Raw genomic sequence first — 18419 nt, 5'->3', positions numbered from 1 at the left:
CCTCTGGATTCCTCCCTCCCCCCATCTGGCTGCCAAGTTCTGCACCCTTTCTTTTATAGGCTCCAACACCTGCTTCCTTTTCTGTTTATTCCTACTGAGGCTTGTTAGAAAACAGAGACCAAACTAGAGGTCTCTCCCTTCTAGCCAACCCGTGGCCTTCTTTCAGATCAGTCTTGCAGAATCCAGTGCTGACCACCCCTCTCCTCACGCTCTTTAGCCGCCCTCCCCCCACTCCCAAGTTTGCTGAGGGACAACCTTCTGAGCCTGACCGTCAAAGCTTCTCAAAGCTGGTCCTGCCTCATTTCCTATGTCTCTCATGCTTTGCCCCACTTTCCTCATTAATAAGATGGGGGTAATAGTAGTATTGACCTCATACTATTTTTAAAGATTTTATTTTTTTTGTATCTTTCCCATGCATCTTTTGGTAGCTTTTAAATTTTGATATAATTTTAAACTTACAGGAAAATTGCAAAAATATAAGAAATTTCCATATACCCTTTGCCCGGATTTACCAGTTTTTGCATGTTACGCATTTACCTTATAGTCTCTTATTTTCCCTATGTGTGAGTATGTGAGTCTATATATGTGTGCATGTTATACAAACCTATGTAATCATATGAAACCATTACATAGATAAACCATTTAAGAGTAAGTTGGTTATAGGGGCGCCTGGGTGGCTCAGTCTGTTGGTCTCAGCTCAGGTCTTGACCTCAGGGTTGTGAGTTCAAGCCCCATGTTGGGCTCCACGCTGGGCATGGAGCCTACTTAAAAAAAAAGAAGTAAGTTGGTTATTACCCTTAAGTTGGACATCGTGTCTCTTTGCCACTAAATACTTCAGTGTTCGTCTATATGTGTGTGTATAAGAAACAGAAGGTCCTCTTATATCACCACACTTCATCCAATTTTAATAAGTTTATCTAAAATACTTTGCAGAGTGCCAGTAGCATGTAGGTGCCAGTCATTGTCAGCTGCGGTTCCTGAGCTCCCTTGATTGGTCCTCTGCGTATGGTCCACCTGGGTTAGTGGCAGCCCCCAGACAGGCCCTGCCCTTTGCCATTCTCCCCGTGTGGGCCCGGGTCCCAGCCCCACCTGTATCTGTGGACGCCCCACCTCCCTCACAGGCCACAGGCGATGCCACCTACTTCACGAGGTCTTCCCTCATCCACCCTGTCCCTCCCTGCTCCTGCCTGGAAGTGATCTACCTTAAGTCAAGTCTCTCCTAGTCAAAAGCAGGAAAAGCCTGTACCCGATGGTTCTGGGAAGAAGCTGCTGCTGTGAGCTGAGATTTCATAGGAATCTAAGGAAGGGAATAGGAGCCCTCACTGCTGGGCATGTGGGACTGCAGCTGGAGGCCACCAGAGGTTTCTGCTACCTCCCGAAACCTACTAATGGCAGATCTAGAATTTGTTCATAAATTCGCGAACTTTGTTTCCAATCGGTTCTGCCTCTAACTTGCTGTGTAAACTTGGGCAAGCTGCTTAATCTCGTTGAGCCTCAGTTTCCTTGCCTCATACAAATAAGGCTAAAAGAATAGCCAAGATTTTATTGAGCGCTAAGTGCCGCACTGTTTTATATTTATTCACCCGACCGTCTGAGGGAGGTGCTGTAACCCCATCTACAGAGGGGGAAGTTGAGGCATGGAGGGGCTAAGTAATTTGCCTAAGGTCACACAGCTAGAAAGTGGCAAAGCTGGGATTCAGTCTCAGGCTGTCTGGTTCCAGAGCTCCCACTCTTAAATGGCTACCCAGTTTGAAGGGTTATTGTGAGAATTGCAGCATGGATCCTTCCATGTAAGGCACTTAGCAGACTGCAAGGCCCAGACTCAGTACTCAAAAATGTTAACAGTTAAGACATTATCACAGCCTTAGGTGACCCTTATCCTCCTGCATGGCCCCAGCCTGTCTCATAACCCTTCAGCCCAGCAACCACAGTTAACTCAGTGTCCGAAAATTCAGTGCTGATTTGGAAAAATCACAGAGCTGACCTTGAATTGGACTCACTTGGTACCAGAAACTATGATAAGAGTCAGGGATCATGTGGTACCAACCACAGCAGCTGCCATGCCTAGGAGAGTCTGTAGGCAGTTGGCCATCCCTAGGTCATTCTTTCTCAGAACTTCTAGGTCAATTGTTCTGATTCTGGGGCAATGAGTAGGACTTAGTGGTTCCTGTATCTGAGCACATGTTCGATTCTGGGCCCTGCTCCTGGCCTCACTCCCGTGTGGCAAACTCTACTCGTTAGTGTGATCCCTACCTTCTTGCTGCTGGAAGCGTGGGCTGTGGACCAGCACATCAGCATTGCCTGGGAGCTTGTTAAAAGTGCAGAATCTCAGATTCCACCCCAGGCCCACTGAATCAGAAACCGTTTTTGGTGGTGGTGGTTTTTTTTTTTTTTTTTTAATATGGAATGCTTCATGAATGTGTGGGTCCTCCTTGCACAGGGGCCACGCTAATCTCTGTATCGTTCCAATTTTAGTATATGTGCTGCCAAAGCAAGCAGCAGAAACTGCATTTTAACAAGATCCCGGTGGTCCATAAGCATGTTGATGTTTGAGTAGCACTGGCTAGACCATTCAATAGAACTTATTACTGCGTAGCCCTGGTTTTTCTGTTTGTTTTAATATTTTGTTTTTGTTCTGTGGCTGACTGCCTCTTACGAAGCTATGATGTTGGGCACACCACGTATTTGTGATATCAATAAACAGCAGATTATTACAACCGGTCATAAACACTGTCCGGGGAAAAGAGTTTCTCAGCCTGTTCCCAGAGCTCCACGTGCAATAAGGGAGTGAAGCTGGATGGGGTGTGAAGGTCAGTTCAAAGGGGATCACACCTGCTGAGAAAAGGCAGGTCTTGAGATTGTAGGGTATTCAGCAGCTGGGCCAGAGCAGATGCGGGCTCTGTGGGAAGTCCCCAGGGTGGCAGAACATGGCCCTTGGGGACATGGGGCGGTTGGAAGGTGGGAATTCTTGGGAGGCTAGTGCCTGTGGCTCTAACACATAATGAGGAGGTGGCCCAGCAGGCACTTGGCAGAGATCACAAAGGCAGGGTTCCAGCCCTCAGAGAACACTGGCAAGAGCAAGACAAGGAGGTGTAGGGTTATCCCCATAAGCTTCCCAGGCAGGGGCTTGAGCCAGCGAAATAAATGGCGGACTCCCTGGAAGCTCTGAGTAGGGAAGAATATTGCCATGAGGCTACCAGCAGAAACAATGCCTACGGCCAAGGCTTAGGCTGGTGGAGGCAGAGTCCCCACATGAGACGCTGGGTCCAAGCCAGGAGGAGCCTGAGTGGGGTGGCACTGGGGTAGCAGAGACCAGGCTCCCGGTGGAGGACCCAGGACAGGAGGGGCAGGGAGCCAGCCACGGGCTGTAGAGAAAGTCTGTAAGACGTCTGTAGACTGCCTTGCCTTTCCTGGCATAAGGTTGGCAAGGAGGTGTGGCCAGATTCCAGAAGGCTTTCCCATCACCACTTGCTGGGCCCTGGTTCACCTATGGACAGCCTTTTGGCATAAGTGTGGACCTTGCCCCGACACATTCCTGAGATGATAATGCCCAGTCATCCCATGGAACACAGTGACAGCCGTCCATGTGAATGGGGCTCCTGACACTCTCCTGGGGTTCATTTCCAGTTTGTTTGATGTTGGTATGTCTGTCTGTGTAAAATGACTGAAGAACGAATCATTAGTGAGCTGTCCAAAGTCCCTTTGGGAACATTCCAGGAAAATGAACCAATATTCCATCAAAGCCACAAATGGCTTTTTTTTTTTTCCATTCCTTCAAAGCAGGGTTTCTCAGAGTGTGGTCCATAGACTTCCTGCCTTAGACTCCCCCAGGGAGCTCATAAAACAGATTCCTGGGCCCCCACCTGAAAAACACTGAATTACAATCTCAGTGGGGCTTCCAGAATTCTGCATCTTTATTTTATTTTTATTTATTGGAATCTGCATTTTAGATATGCTACCCAGACGATTCTAATATGCCTTAAACTTGAAACCCTCTCCTCCCTGCCCCAGGAGATGCTCTCCTTGCTTTGCAGGAACTGAGTGTGCGCCCTGCCTGCTGGTGTACCCCCTCCATGTGCTGCTACCCCCAGCTTCAAGGTCTCCTCTTGCGGGAGCCTGCCTTGTCCCAGCTCGGGGAAGGGCCGCTGCTGTGCCCCTTTCTCATATGCATCCACCGCAGAGCCATCATCCTTTTCATGTCTGTGTTCTCCACCGAATGGTGTAGTGTCCTGTCAGTCTCCCGGGTCCAGCATCACGTCTTGTTCATGATCGGTACTAGCAAACGAGGGGATACTCCCGAAGGCAGCTGAGAGGCAACGGGAAAGTCACAGAATAAAGGGTGATGAATAGATACCTCCTGACTCCTCTCTTGGTCAGTCTGAAGTCCTAGGTCAGGTTTTGGAGCCGGAGGGCAAGTGTTGGACCCAGAGAGAGCCCAGGGCTCTGAGTGGCTGGGAGCACAGCCCACCTGTGTGGGGTTGAGGCATCTCCTGCGGAAGCCCAGCTCTCTGTCTGCCGTTCAGGAAGACCCCCTGATGTGGAAGACTCAAGGACAGTTTGCCAGCTCCACCCGACCCCACACCCAGGGCCGCTAGAATGCACAAGCTTCCCCCCATGTCAGGAGGCACTAAAGAATAGAGCTATTGGACTGTGGAACTCCCACGAGTCCTTTCCCCCGGAGTTTCCCAGCATCAGCTACCGTGATTTTCTGCGCAAGGTTCCATATTGCTGTTTGCCAAACCGGTAACTGTTGACCCAACGGGCATCACACAGGCTGTCTTAATCATGTCGGTGAGGAGAGAGCCAGCTGCCTATGGTCTCAGAATGCTGCCCGTCACCTGTCTCTGAGAAACAAGCTGCATGCAGTTCCTTATTCTTCGCTGGAGCACCACGAAACCTGCTTTACAAGCCCAGGGTCCCTCCTCTGAGCTTGCTGATCTGTGTGCGTGTGGTGGGCGGGGAGGTGGGGGTACCCGACGGGACTCTAGGGTTAGCCCAGACTGCTGTGGCTGCAGGGGACCTCAGCACAGGAGACAGCCTGACCTCTTGATGCGTGAGGTCAGGGTAAGGGCAATGTGCTCTCAATCCAGAGTAGGGTCAGAACCTTCCTTGGTTCTTTGAAGAGAAAGGAGAGACTGAGTTGTAGGGGCAGGGCAGAGCCTCTGAGGGCTCCGTGCGCAGCCTGCCCTCAGCAAATGCTTCTTGAGTTGATAAAAGGGGAGCGTCCAGTTCTAGTTAATGTGGGCTGTGTCAGAATCCTTCAGGCGTTGGCTGCAATGTCATGGGGGAGTCAGGTATTATAAGATTGTGGGTCATTACTGAGTCTCTTCCGTGCTTTTTTCATAAGGATATTATTTCTGAATCTACTCCCTTTGTCTCTCATCTCCCCAAATTACACTTGATTTGCCTCTAGGAGGAGGGCAATGCTGTGCTCTCATTTGGTCAGGATTTTAGATTCAAAAATAATAAAGTTCAAAAATCTCGCTGGGTGCTGGGGAAACTTCCCGGAGGCTGTGACAGCCGCCATGTACCGAGGAATTTTACGTGCATTTACTGTTTCACTTGCCCTCACTTTCCACAGGAGGCAGCTGAGGCCCGGAGAGATCAGGGGATTTGTCAGGGTCACACAGCAAGTTGGCACGAGGGTTGGGTTTCCATCCAGGGCTCAGTGCTTGTCACTGCTGCATTGTCTCCTGGAGGTCATTGGCTCGCGTTGATGGAACATGGCTAACACTCATTGAGTCCTCCACCGTTTCTCAGAGGGTTTTGTGTATGTGTCCTGATTTGAGAATTAGTTAAGCTCTCGCACTCTCCAGGGTGCAGGGACTGGAATCCAGGCACTGGAGGAAGTTTCTGCCTCCTTCCTAGAGTCCATAGGCAGCCAGAGCCCACAGACCCTCCTCTGCAGGGCAGTGGGGCCGGGAGGTATTGCTCAGCAGTTGGTGGGCAGCGTGGCCGGGAGTTGTGGAGGAGGTGGGGTTGTGAGGACCCACGGGGCACATGGTCCCTTGTCAGCTCCCGGGGGCCGCACCCAGGGCCCTCCCCCCCGCCACGACCTCCTCTCCTATTTCCCTCTTTGGCCCCTGCCCTCGTAGACACTATAGCTGTTTGGAAAAGTGAACACAGAGGTCTTTTCAGAAGGAGTCTTGTTCTCCAGTATTCCCAGTATCCTTACTCACTGGAGAGAAAGAGAGAGAGAGAAGCAGGATTGTGTGGGAAGGAGAGGCAAGTGTATGGGAACAGTTGAGATGCAATTGCTAATGACTCCTGAAATTTGTCTCCTAAATGTCCTGCTTGCGTGCAGGGGTGCTGCCCGCCTTAGTGAGGGGCCAGGCCACACTGAATGATGTGTTATCAATACAGTACAATAGCCCTCCAACATCATGAAGACCCTGGTGTTAGGAGGAGATGGAGGGGCCTTTTTACACAGCATGATCCAGCTTTTATTGTATAACCCCTGGGCCTACTGGCCCTTTGTTCCTGTTCTCTTTGACAAAGGATTTTTTTTTTTTTAACTTTCTGATTAGAAACCAGTAGTTTAAGCCTGCTAATCACCTCTTTTGGCTTGGCATGCAAACCAGGGAAAGACCGGAGCACTTAATCTGTTTGCAAGGGCCCTCTCAGTTCCAGAAGTTCAGAAATGTTGTCGCCACCCCCCCCACTTAAAAAATTATTCAGTGTAATTCCTACTGTAATTACAATAATAAACATTCTGAGGTGTATTACTTTTTAGTTTACTTTTTAAAACATTAGTTTATTTTTTTTTAAAGATTTTATTTATTTATTTATTTATTTATTTATTTATTTATTTAAGAGAGAGAGAGAAACAGCATGAGAGGGGAGAGGGTCAGAGGGAGAAGCAGACTCCCCGCTGAGCAGGGAGCCCGATGTGGGACTTGATCCTGGGACTCCGGGATCCTGACCTGAGCCGAAGGTGGACCCAGGAGCCCCCAAAATAATAAATAATAAAATGTTTTAAAAAGTAAACTAATGTTGGGCACCTGGGTGGCTCAGTTGGTTAAGCATCCACCTTCAGCTCAGGTCAGGATCCCGGAGTCCCAGGATCAAGTCCCACATCGGGCTCCCTGCTCAGCGGGGAGTCTGCTTCTCCCTCTGACCCTCCCCCGTCTTTCTCTCTCTCTCTCCCTCTTTCTCCCTTTCTCTCTCTCAAATAAATAAATAAAATCTTTAAAAAAAAACATGTATTTTTGATTGGGTAAAATATACATAAAATTGACCATGTGAACCATATTAAGCATCCAGTCTGTGGTGTTCAGCACATTCACGTTGCTGTGCAACCATCACCACCATCCATCTCCAGAACTCTTTCCATCTTGTAAAACTGAAACTCTGTCCTCATTAAACTCTCAGCTCCTTGTTCGCCTCTCCCCTCAGCCTCTGGTGGCCACCGTTCTACTTGCTGTTTCTCCCAGTTTGAGTGCTCAGGGTACCTCATATGAGTGGACTCCCACGGTATTTGTCTTCCTGCGACTGGTTTGTTTCACTCAGCGTAACGCCCTCCAGGTTCATCCACGTTGTCGCATGTGCAGAATGTCCTTCCTTTTTTAAGGTTGAATAGTATTCCACTGTGTGTACACACCACGTTTTGTGTATCCACTTATCCATTCATGGACACAGTGGTTGCTTTCACTGTTGGATTGTCGTGAATAATGCTGCTCCGAACACGGGTGTACGAATATCTGTTTCCGTCCTTGCCTTTAAATCTTTTGGCTTTATTCCCAGAAATGGAATTTCTGGGTCATAACAGCAATTCCACTTTTAATTTTTTGAGGAGTCCTTGCACTCTTTTCCACTGTGGCTGCACCATTTTACACCCACAGCGGCAGTGCACTCGGCCTTCCCATTTCCCCACCCCTTCACCCTCACACTTGTTGTTTTCTGGGCTTGTGTACAGTAGCTGTCCGAATGCATGCAAAATGGTATCTTGTGCTTTGGATTTGCATTTCCCTGATGACAAGCAGTGTTGAGCATCTGCACAGGTACTTCTTAAAAAATCTAACTCCTGGGCGCTTGGGTGGCTCAGTTGGTTAAGCGACTGCCTTCGGCTCAGGTCATGATCCTGGAGTCCTGGGATCGAGTCCCACGTCAGGCTCCCTGCTCGGCGGGGGGTCTGCTTCTCCCTCTGATCCTCTTCCCTCTCGTGCTTTCTGTCTGTCATTCTCTCTCTCTCTCAAATGAGTAAATAAAATCTTTAAAAAAAAAAAATCTAACTCCTGGGCGCCTGGGTGGCTCAGTTGGTTGGGCGACTGCCTTCAGCTCAGGTCATGATCCTGGAATCCCGGGATCGAGTCCTGCATCGGGCTCCCTGCTCAGCGAGGAGCCTGCTTCTCCCTCTGACCCTCCCCCCTCTCATGTACTCTCTCTCATTCTCTCTGTCTCAAATAAATAAATCTTTTAAAAAAAAAAAAATCTAACTCCTTGGGGCACCTGGGTGGCTCAGTCGGTTAAGCGTCTGCCTTCAGCTCAGGTCATGATCCCAGGGTCCTGGGATCGAGCCCCGCATCGGGCTCTCTGCTCAGCGGGATGTCTGCTTCTCCCTGACCTTCTGTCCCTCCCTCTGCTTGTGCTCTCTCTCTCTTTCTCAAATAAACTCTTTAAAAAATAAAATAAAAAAATAAACAACTAACTCCTCATGTCCTTTCAAATATAGAGAGTCAGTAAAATGTATGTTCAAGTAGCTGAATGGGTTTAATGCTGCCTGGATTTAATGCCGGCTCCACTCCTTACTGACTTTGTTACCTGGGTCCGCTGCAAGACCTCTCTGTGCTTCAGTTTCTCATCTGCAAAATGAGATAATACATAAATGGATCTCACAGGGCTACCGGGAGGACTCAGGGAACGAATACAGTTATGTCCCGCAGAATACTTTCTGTGTGTGGGCTAACTGCTTTGCATCCTTACTCTCTGAACAGAGTCGAATCTGCTGCCTTCCATCAGCCAGGGATACTTCTCTGCCAACTCTTTTTCAAGTAGGGGCATTTGAGGTGAGACGGTAGCTAGAATCTGGTGGGTTTTCACACCCCAAGGGTGGGCATGTCAGGGGGAAAAAGAACTGTTGCAGCCGATACCCATTCTGAAACCTGGCAGAATCTGGATTTGAAAGTGAATGTTTGCAGAGCTGGTAATTGGTAGGGAAATGGGACTAGGTCTGGCAACCTAGTGGAAAGGGAGTTGCTGTGGTCCCTCACCCAGTAGTTTTTACAGCAAATAACCATCTGGATGAGGAATGGCTCCTAATGCCTTAAAGGAAGACAGTTAGCTAAGGGTTTGTGTTGCTACCTGTATGACCATAGGACTGCATCCTAAGGGCCTGGGTAACTGTCCTCAGGCCCACGTTGCCTGTGTCCTCTGTGTCCCCTGTGTCCCCTGTGTCTCAGCATCTGGGCCTCCGTATGGTGCCCCATCTGTAGAGAGATCAGGGTTTGCTTGTCCCTGAGGTAAATTCCAGGCATGTTAGGAGGACCCTGGGGTTACAGCTTCCCCTCTGCTTCCCAGAGCACATCTCTGACTTGGTCCCCTCAGGGGAAGATGTCATGGCAAAGTCATCCTCATTCCTGATCCTTCCCCAAAGCCTAACCCAATTTCCTCAGCCAGACAAGAGGAGCAAACTCGCTGAAGGAAGGGAGAGCTTCCCCTTTCCTGCCCTTCACCTGGTTAACCATCTTTTCCAAGCCCAACTTGAAACATAGTTTCCTCAAGAAATCATTCCCCGACTCCCCAAATGGGGCCAGATTCAGTGTTTATTCCCTCATAGAGCAGTATTGTTTTCCTTTAAATCAGTTGTTTGATGATAATTAGCTAATTAGACCTCATGTGTTTTCTGTTTAATGTCAGCCTAGGACTTTTCTAGACAGCCATTCTCAAAGTGTGGTCCCTGGAGGTCCCAGAGATTCTCTCAGGGGCTCTGCAAAGTCAGAACTTCATAATAATACTAAGAAGTTTTTTGCCTTTTTTATGTTATGTTTATCACGAGAGAACAGTGGCGTTTCTAGAGGCTATGTGACATGTAGTTTTGCAACAGGTTGATGCAAATACATCTCTTCAGACTCAGCTGTCTTTCTGTTAAGCTGTACATTAAAGAGTTTTGCAAAAATACAAAGTAATGCGATTCTTCTCACTAATTTTTTTGGAGGGGACTTAGAAAAACATTTAAGTATAAAAACATTTAAATTATAAATTTATACATTAAAATGTTTTTAAATTTATATTAAATTTATAAATTTATAAATATAAAATTATATTTAATTATAAAAATGTTCATGTTAACATGTGGGATTACTGTTATTTTCAAAGAAATTAATATTTTCAAATTTTCTCTGTTTTGATTTCTAATATAGTAAATATTGATAAATAAAACACACATGAACAAAACCTCTTTGGTGTTCTCAAGTTTTAAGATAGTGAAGGGGGTCCTAAGACCAGAAAGTTTGAGAACTGCTACCCTAAACGAGTCAATAACCTCTTTCTATAAAGAATTAGATAGTAAATATTTTAGGCTTTGTGGACCATACTACCTGTCTTTTTTTTTTTTTTAAGATTTTATTTATTTATTTGAGACAGAGAGAATGAGAGAGAGAGCACATGAGAGGGGGGAGGGTCAGAGGGAGAAGCAGGCTCCTTGCTGAGCAGGGAGCCCAATGCGGGACTCGATCCAGGGACTCCAGGATCATGACCTGAGCCGAAGGCAGTCGCTTAACCAACTGAGCCACCCAGGCGCCCCATACTACCTGTCTTAACCACTCAAATTTATAGCACAAAGGCAGTCATAGATAATACATAAACAAATAGGCATGGCTGTGTCCCATTGAAAACTTTATTTGTAGAAACAGGCAATACATGAGTTTGGCCTGCAGGCCGTAGTTTGCCAGACCCTGCTCAAGACGATAAGCTGACGGGTCAGGAACGGCATCTAACTTGTTAATTACTTTATCCCCAACGCCTAGCACTTGCTCTACTTAGTAGATATTCAGTACCTTTAACAGAGTGTTTAGTGGCTGGCAGCGCAAGTCAGAATATATGAATAACAGTGGCTTAGCTTCAAGATTTAACTTCACTTCTTTATCCAATTAAAAAAATAAATCACAAGACAAGCCAGTCAGGGTTGGAGTGGTAGCTCCACATGGACACCAGGGACCCAGGTTCCCTATGCATCTCTGCTCGACCATTCTTGGCATGTTACTTGTATCACTATACTCACCCATGGCTTGACAAACCTTAAAAAGCCTCAAGGGAATAAAGCTGATCTGCCAATAAATTAACTGCCCATCATGACAAATCTTTTTTTTTTTTTTTTAAGATTTTCTTTATTTATTTGAGAGAGAGAGCGGCAGAGGGAGAGGGAGAAGCAGGCTCCCCGCTGAGCAGGGAGCCCCATGTAGAGCTTGATCCCAGGACCCTGAGATCACGACGTGAGCTGAAGGCAGACACTTAACCAATTGAGCCACCCAGGTGCCCCACAACAAAATGTTTTTAAAGGAAGAACACAAAATCCAGATTCTCAGCTCAGTATTCACCATGTCCATCATAGAATAGAAAAGGTATTTAGACATAGGAGGAGAGACGGTAGAGACAGGCTCACAGGTGGCAGAGATGGAATTAGCAGAAAAATGACCTTAAACTATTATAGGTATGTTTAAGGATTCAAAGGAAAATAAACCAGTAGAGAAATGGAACCAAATAAAAATTCTGGATGAAAACTGTAGTATCTGAAATGAAAAATCCACTAGATGGATCTAATTGTAGATTGGATATTGTAGGAAAACAGGACACTGAACGCCAAGTCAGGGCAATAGAAACTATCCAAACTAGGCCCAGAGAGAAGAACAGCTGGGGGAGAAAAGGTCAGAACCTTAGCAATCTGTGGGACATTCAGCAGTCTAACAAATGTGTATTTGGATTCTTGAAAGGAGAGAGAGTGAGACAGAAATTGAGGAAGAAAATATATTGGAAGACTTAATGACTGAAAAGTTCCATAGTGATGAAAAATATCAACCCACAGATGCAAGAAGTTCAACAAACCCCACACAGGAGAATCATGTGAAAAATCCCACCTAGATACATCATAACCAAATTGCTGAAAACTAAAGACAAAAGAGAAAACCCTTAAAATCAGGCAGCGAATAAATACGTGTGATGTACAGGAGAACAATGAGCCTTATTACTGTCTTCTCATCAGAAACAAAGCCCCAAAATAATTGAATTATATCTCTACAATGCTAAGCCAGGGGGCTGGGGAACGTCAGTCTACAATGCTGTATCCAACAAAAAAATCCTTTAAAGATGAGGGTCAAATCAAGATATTTTCAGATAAAAGCTGAGAGAAATTCTCACCAGCAGACTTACACAAAAAGAAATGTCAAAAGAAATTCTTCAGGCTGAAAGAAAATGATATCAGATGGATACTTGGATCTCCATGAGAAATTAAGAGCCCCGGAATTATAAAAGACTTTAACATTTTTCTTCATTTCTTTAAAAGATAATTGCTTAAAGCAAACATAATAGTGTATTGTGGATGATTTCTCTAGAGTAGGAAAAAAGAAACAGACGAGACAAATAGAAAACAACTGGCAAGTTTGTAGACTTTAATCCAGCTATATTAATAATTTGTTAAAAGTAAATGGATTAAACACTCTAGTTAAAAGATAGATACTGTCAGGTTGGGGGTGGGGAAAGCAAGACTCAAGTATATAAGCTGCCTCGGAGAGATTCCCTTTAAATATAAATACACAGCTAGGCTAAGAGTAAAAGGATGGGAAAATACTAATCAAAAGAAAACTGGAACGGTTATAATAACAAAACAGGAGTATTATATACCAAAAACAGGAGTATTACCAGATAGAGAGACAGAGCTCTTGTTATAATGGGTCAGTTCCTTCCTCAAAAAGACGTAGTAATCCTGAATGTGTATGCATCTAATAGCTTGAGTTCAAGATTCGTGAGTAAGGGACTGGATCCAGTGGAGCTGGTTTTCCGGCTTTTTGCAAGGGGAAGGATTGATGGAGGCATTTCCTCATTCTAGGCCCGATCTTCTTTGAGTCAGTGATGAGGACAGAGGTGGGCAGAAACAAGCTGAACTCTGCGGCCTCATTCTGTGCTCGGCGTCGTGAGCACTAGTGTCCTTCCCGTGCCTCTCAGAAGGCAGGCCCTGGGGCTCTGTGACAGGAGCCCTTACACATAGCTCCCACAAGGCACTTCACCTCTTCTTGCCACAGAGCATTTTCTGGAATCTGCCACTCTCACATGAAATGCCAACCAGGATATGGGGGTATAGTTCCTGAGGTTGGAGAGGGCTGGGGTCTTGGAGTGATGGGCATGGTCAGTGTTGGTCACTGGGAACTCCAGGTGTCCCAAGACACAGGATAAGGTAGCCGCGTCTACCCTAAGGCTGACTTCTGCCATTAAGATACTACAAGGGACTGAGTCAGCATCCGGTGGGATAGGGGAAAGGGGTTAAGGGAATTTTTAAGCAATAATGAAAAGTTGGGGTGTGCCTCGTTGGCAGAGATCTGCATTGTTTTATGCCGTCCCATTTTCTGACAACCTAGCAACGATTGCTTGCTTCCTTTTCAAACTTTTTTAAAAATTCTGGCAAAATCCACATGACAAGATCTACAATCTTAAGCATTTTTAAGTGTCCAGTTCTGTGGTGTTCCACCCATTCACATTGCTGTGCAGCCGTCACCGCCATCCATTTCCAGAACTCTTTCCGCCTTGCACAACCGAAACTCTGTCCCCATTCAACTCCAACTCATTCACCTCTCCCTTAGCCCCTGGCAACCACCATTCTACTTTATATGAATTTGACTGCGGTAGGTATTTCACATTAAGTAGAATCATACTATTTGTCTTTCTGTGACTGCCTTATTTCAGTCAGCATCATGTCCTCCAGGTTCACACATGGTGTAGCTCATGTCGGAATGTCCTTTTTAAAGGCAGAATAATATTCCATTGTAAGGACACACCACCTCTTGTTTCTCTTTTTATCTGTTGATGGACACTGGGGTTGTTCCCACCTTTCGGTTCTTGCGAATAAGATGCTCCAGTGACCGTGAGGGTAGAGCAGGGATTCCTTTCTGTTTTGTTTTGTTTAAAGGTGATGAGGTGAATGTGGGGATAGAAGTTAGTTGTTCGAGACACTGACATGACAGCCTTATTTCACACCTGAGACCTAGAACAAAAACACACCTATGAGATTGTTTATCCTTGTAAACCTGCAGTTTTGAGGGGACAGCTATCGAGATTTTCCCGCAGTTGAGGTCTTTAAAGTCTGTCCCACCCATCTGCCAATCCTTTGTCCTTTGTGTCCCCATGGTGACCATCTGAGTTAAGGCGTCATTTCTGGCATCGGCTATTGCAACAGTCCCTGGCTAACAGGCTAGCCAGACTCGCAAGATAATTTTCCGGCAATTCACGTTGCAAGTCCTATCGGAATTTTCCTCCGTAGGGCTTTCCAGAATAAATTGCTCTTCTGCTCGGAAACGTCTCATGGTTCTCCAATGCCCAAAATTTCTGAGCTTGACTCAGGGCCCCACTGGCCTTCCTAGGCCCTTCCTCCTCTCCTTCCCTCCATTCCTTCATTTATTGATTGGTTCATTTGTTCACCCTGTATCCTATATTTTGTATTTGTTTCTGACACGCATGTCTAATACGGACTTATTCAAATGGTGTGTTAAAGGGCTCAGCACATAGTAAATGCCAGAATGTTTATGATTAAAAGAGTTTTAACTTCTGGGGTCTCATTAGCTCTCCACTGACAGCTTTGTGAGGTAAAGCCTTTCTTACCCAATTGACAAGTTGGGAAATGGAGCTTTCAAAGTGCAGAGAAATAGCTTTGTAATTGGTCCTTGGATCAAATTCAGCATCAGAACCAGGGTGTTCCTCTGGGTGAGATTGTGGCTTTGTGAGACCCTAGGAAGCTGGAGGCAGCAAGAATAAATGCTCAGGGTCTCTGGATGTGTTTCTCTCTCCAAGTAAAGATGAGGCCTTGCTGGGGCTGAATTTGATTGAAGAACAATGAAAGGCCAGTCCTTGTTGATGTTCGCTAACAGAAGCCCAAGTGTAAAATGAAGTAGTATAGCATCAAGTTGTCTGCTTTCCCAACTCTGGAAGGATTCCCTAACAATAATATCAGCTCATGTTGGAAGGAGCATGCTTCTTTCTTTAGAGGGAACCCAGAGCAAGGAAGAACCCTTATCAAAATATGTTGCATTCATGCTGACAAAACTTCTGAAGGCTTGGCTGGATCAGCCAGGAAGTTGAAGCAAAGTGGGTGGATGTGGACTCCATCCTGCAATGTGCAGCCCACTGAAGTGCTGAGGCCAAGGACAGAAGTGGGATCAGAAACACCTGCAGAGGGCTAAATGACTTGCTCAGTCACTCAGCTAAGAAGAGCTGAGCTGGGCCTCCCGCATTTGAGGAGTCCAGGTTCACTGATTCTTCTAGTATATCATGCAGCCAGCTTTTAATACACATCTTCCATTTGAAGGCTATGTAGTACCAGGGAAAGAGTGTGGGCTTAGGCCCCATTTGCAACCTTGACCAAGTTAGCTCAGCCTCAGCGATCTCATCTGCATGTGTGGATAAGAACGCTTGCTTTGGGGCCCCTGGGTGGCTCAGTCTGTTAAGCGTCTGCCTTTGGCTCAGGTCATGATCCCAGGATGCTGGGATCGAGCCCCACGTTGGGCTCCTTGCTCAGCGGGGAGCCTGCTTCTCCCTCTCTCCCCTGCTCCTGCTCTATCTCTCACTGTCTCTCTCTCAAATAAATAAAATCTTTAAAAAAAGAGAGAGAGAATGCTTGCTTCCCTGGGCTGCACTTAAGACTAGTGAGCTAATTGGGTAAAGCGGCCATCAGGTGCCCAGGACAAAGTCAGTTATGAACGGTGCTATTTCCTGGTGAGGCCTTGCTTCATCCACGCTTCCTTCACTTGGTACACACCACCACTGCCCGGGACTTGCCCCAGGTGCTCAGGATTCTTGGTGGGTAGCATTTTGGGTGCTATCACTAAAGAAATGGAAGGTTCTGATTGGATGCAAACATCATCCAGGTGCAGTCATCCTTCCTTTTCTGATTCTAGTGTTCCCATTGCCCTACACCAGCAATCTTGGGATAGGGATGGGGAATTATTTCATTTCCTTTTCCCCAAAGGTATCTGCATGACCTCAGTGTCTGGTGACTCTTTGCTGGGGCATCTGATACTCGGTCCGCTTAACCAACATCTATCCCGGGCTGGCTGTGCCCATCTCCCACCTCCAGTAAAACAGACATGCCTCATTGAGAAAATCCCTTCTGTCTGGAGGAACAGGTGGGCCTCAGGATCTTTCCTGCCTGTAAAGTCAGCCTTGCCCTTTGGCTCCCCTCGCAGGGTACCCTTCTCTACCCCCTTGGTAATATCTCAGGAAGAAAGTTCTATCCTAGAGTTTCCAGGAAGCCACTTGATTGCATTATTGACTGATAACCTCATTTACCCTGGAGCAGAAAGACCTGTAGTTTGGAGTTATACGTAGGATAACGTATGCTGGCGTCAAGGCCCAAGTGAAAAATTGAGAAGGCCCGGTTACCGCCAGGCCCAAGTCCGACATCACTTACAAGGCTTTGAGGTTTCTTATTTTCTATATTTAAAAAGGGCTCCTTCTTCTTTTGAGACAGAACTTCAAAGGACTCATTCCAGGCCACACTTCCTTTTGGTAAATCTTAACCAGTGTAAATGTTTACTTTTGTGTTGTAAATCCTAGGAGGTAAAGGGAGGAGGAATTTCAGAAGCAGGTGTTCTGCCAGCAAAAGTTAAAACTTAATCTGCTGTTTTGGATGTTTTGGGGAGAGGGGTGGCTGGGGAGGGGAGCATTGATAATTAACGAGCCATGCTAATGAACCTGGAATTAGTAGACTGCCTTTTTGCCACATTGAATGAATTCCTGGACCTTGTGCCCATGGCCCACTGGAAGCGGGGAGAGCTTAGGAAGACCTGCCTTGCTTCCACCCCTTTTGGGAGGGGGGCGGTCAGTGAATGAAAGTGAGAGGAACAGGGCAAAACAATAATTAAAAGGGTAGAAAAATAAAGGGGAAAGTAAAATGACGTAAAACAATATTCATTAAACACTGTGGTTTTAGTTAACACTCTTAAGTTCCTCACATGATTACTGAAAGGAGTCTCCACTCTCCTGCCAACTCCCCCCCCCCCCCACCACCACCAAGCTGAGTCCCCTTCCACCGCATCCACGGACATAATACATTGAACGGGAAGGTCTTGGAGATTGACCTGGGACCTGCACTCGCCACTAAAAAGACTTCTGAGTTTCAGTTTGCCGCCTAAGAAACACCCCCTTGGAAGGAACCCTTGAAAAACTGGGGAATTCTGTGCAAGGAGGCCACTTAGGTGTTGTATAACTTGAGCCAAGGCATTCACCTTCTCCAAGACTCAGTTTTCCTATCAATAAAATGGAACTAACAATTGGTACCTTCCGAATTATGAGGATGACTTGGGATTGTGTGTGCTCAGTGTAGTTGGTGTTCAGTAACCATTACTATTACCCCTAAAGAGCCCACCATATGTATGTGGCATGTGCTGGAGGCGGATGATTTGGTGGGAGCAGATCCTGGGATAATGAAACTAGGACATCCCTCCACCTCCACAGGTACTCATTCCTTGAGGCCCCCCTTTGCCTTGCTCTTTCCTCTGTTCATCTAGAAGGGGGTGGGGCTGGCGGGGCAGGAGAAAGGGACCTAGAGCATAGAGCAGCATGCAGGGAGGGAGTCTGGGACTGTGGGCAGACAGTGGCCAGGTTTAGGGGATACAGGGCTCTGCAGATTAGGAAGAGGAAGATGGGGAAAGAGCTGGGCCTCTTCACCATCCTCACCCCTAAAGCTGATGAATCTTCTAGTGCATCCAGAATCCTCTACAACCAATCCCTTCCTGCCTCCCCAGAGCCCCAGACTGACCTCAAGACAGTCACTTGTGGGTGACTCACATAGCCCTTCCCAGGTTTGGGATCACCCTCCCACACTGGGGTCATGCTTCACACTGCATCCTTGCCACTTCCTTGTGTAACCTTGAGTAGGAGAGCAACAAAACCAGAAAACAGCCTGACTGTGTCATGCTGGGAGCTGCTGTGTAGGTAAGTTAAGGGACATCCATACAGTGGAGTGTCGTGTAGATAAATAACAAGCATGTGCTAGAGCTACAAGTGCTGATAGGGAAAGAATTCCAAGATACAAAATTAAGCAAATAGCAATCAGAATAGTATGTGTTAAAAGCAATGGGGTTAAAAATACTTATACATCCTGGGTGCCTGGGTGGCTCAGTTGGTTAAGCAACTGCCTTCGGCTCAGGTCATGATCCTGGAGTCCCGGGATCGAGTCCCGCATTGGGCTCCCTGCTCGGCAGGGAGTCTGCTTCTCCCTC

At 46.7% G+C, this 18419-nt stretch overlaps 1 protein-coding gene and 1 pseudogene across 2 annotated transcripts in view; one reads left to right on the top strand and one right to left on the bottom strand.

The window, feature by feature from the left end:
• WWC1 (WW and C2 domain containing 1) overlaps positions 1-18419 on the top strand; it is a 147962-nt gene that overhangs the window by 16044 nt on the left and 113499 nt on the right. The window lies entirely within an intron of this gene.
• On the bottom strand, positions 2396-2495 carry LOC123325371 (annotated as a pseudogene).

This window comes from Neomonachus schauinslandi, chromosome 7, assembly GCF_002201575.2.
Source record: "Neomonachus schauinslandi chromosome 7, ASM220157v2, whole genome shotgun sequence".
In the NCBI taxonomy this organism is placed as follows: Eukaryota; Metazoa; Chordata; class Mammalia; order Carnivora; family Phocidae; genus Neomonachus; species Neomonachus schauinslandi.
This window is presented reverse-complemented; position numbering and strand designations above follow the sequence as displayed.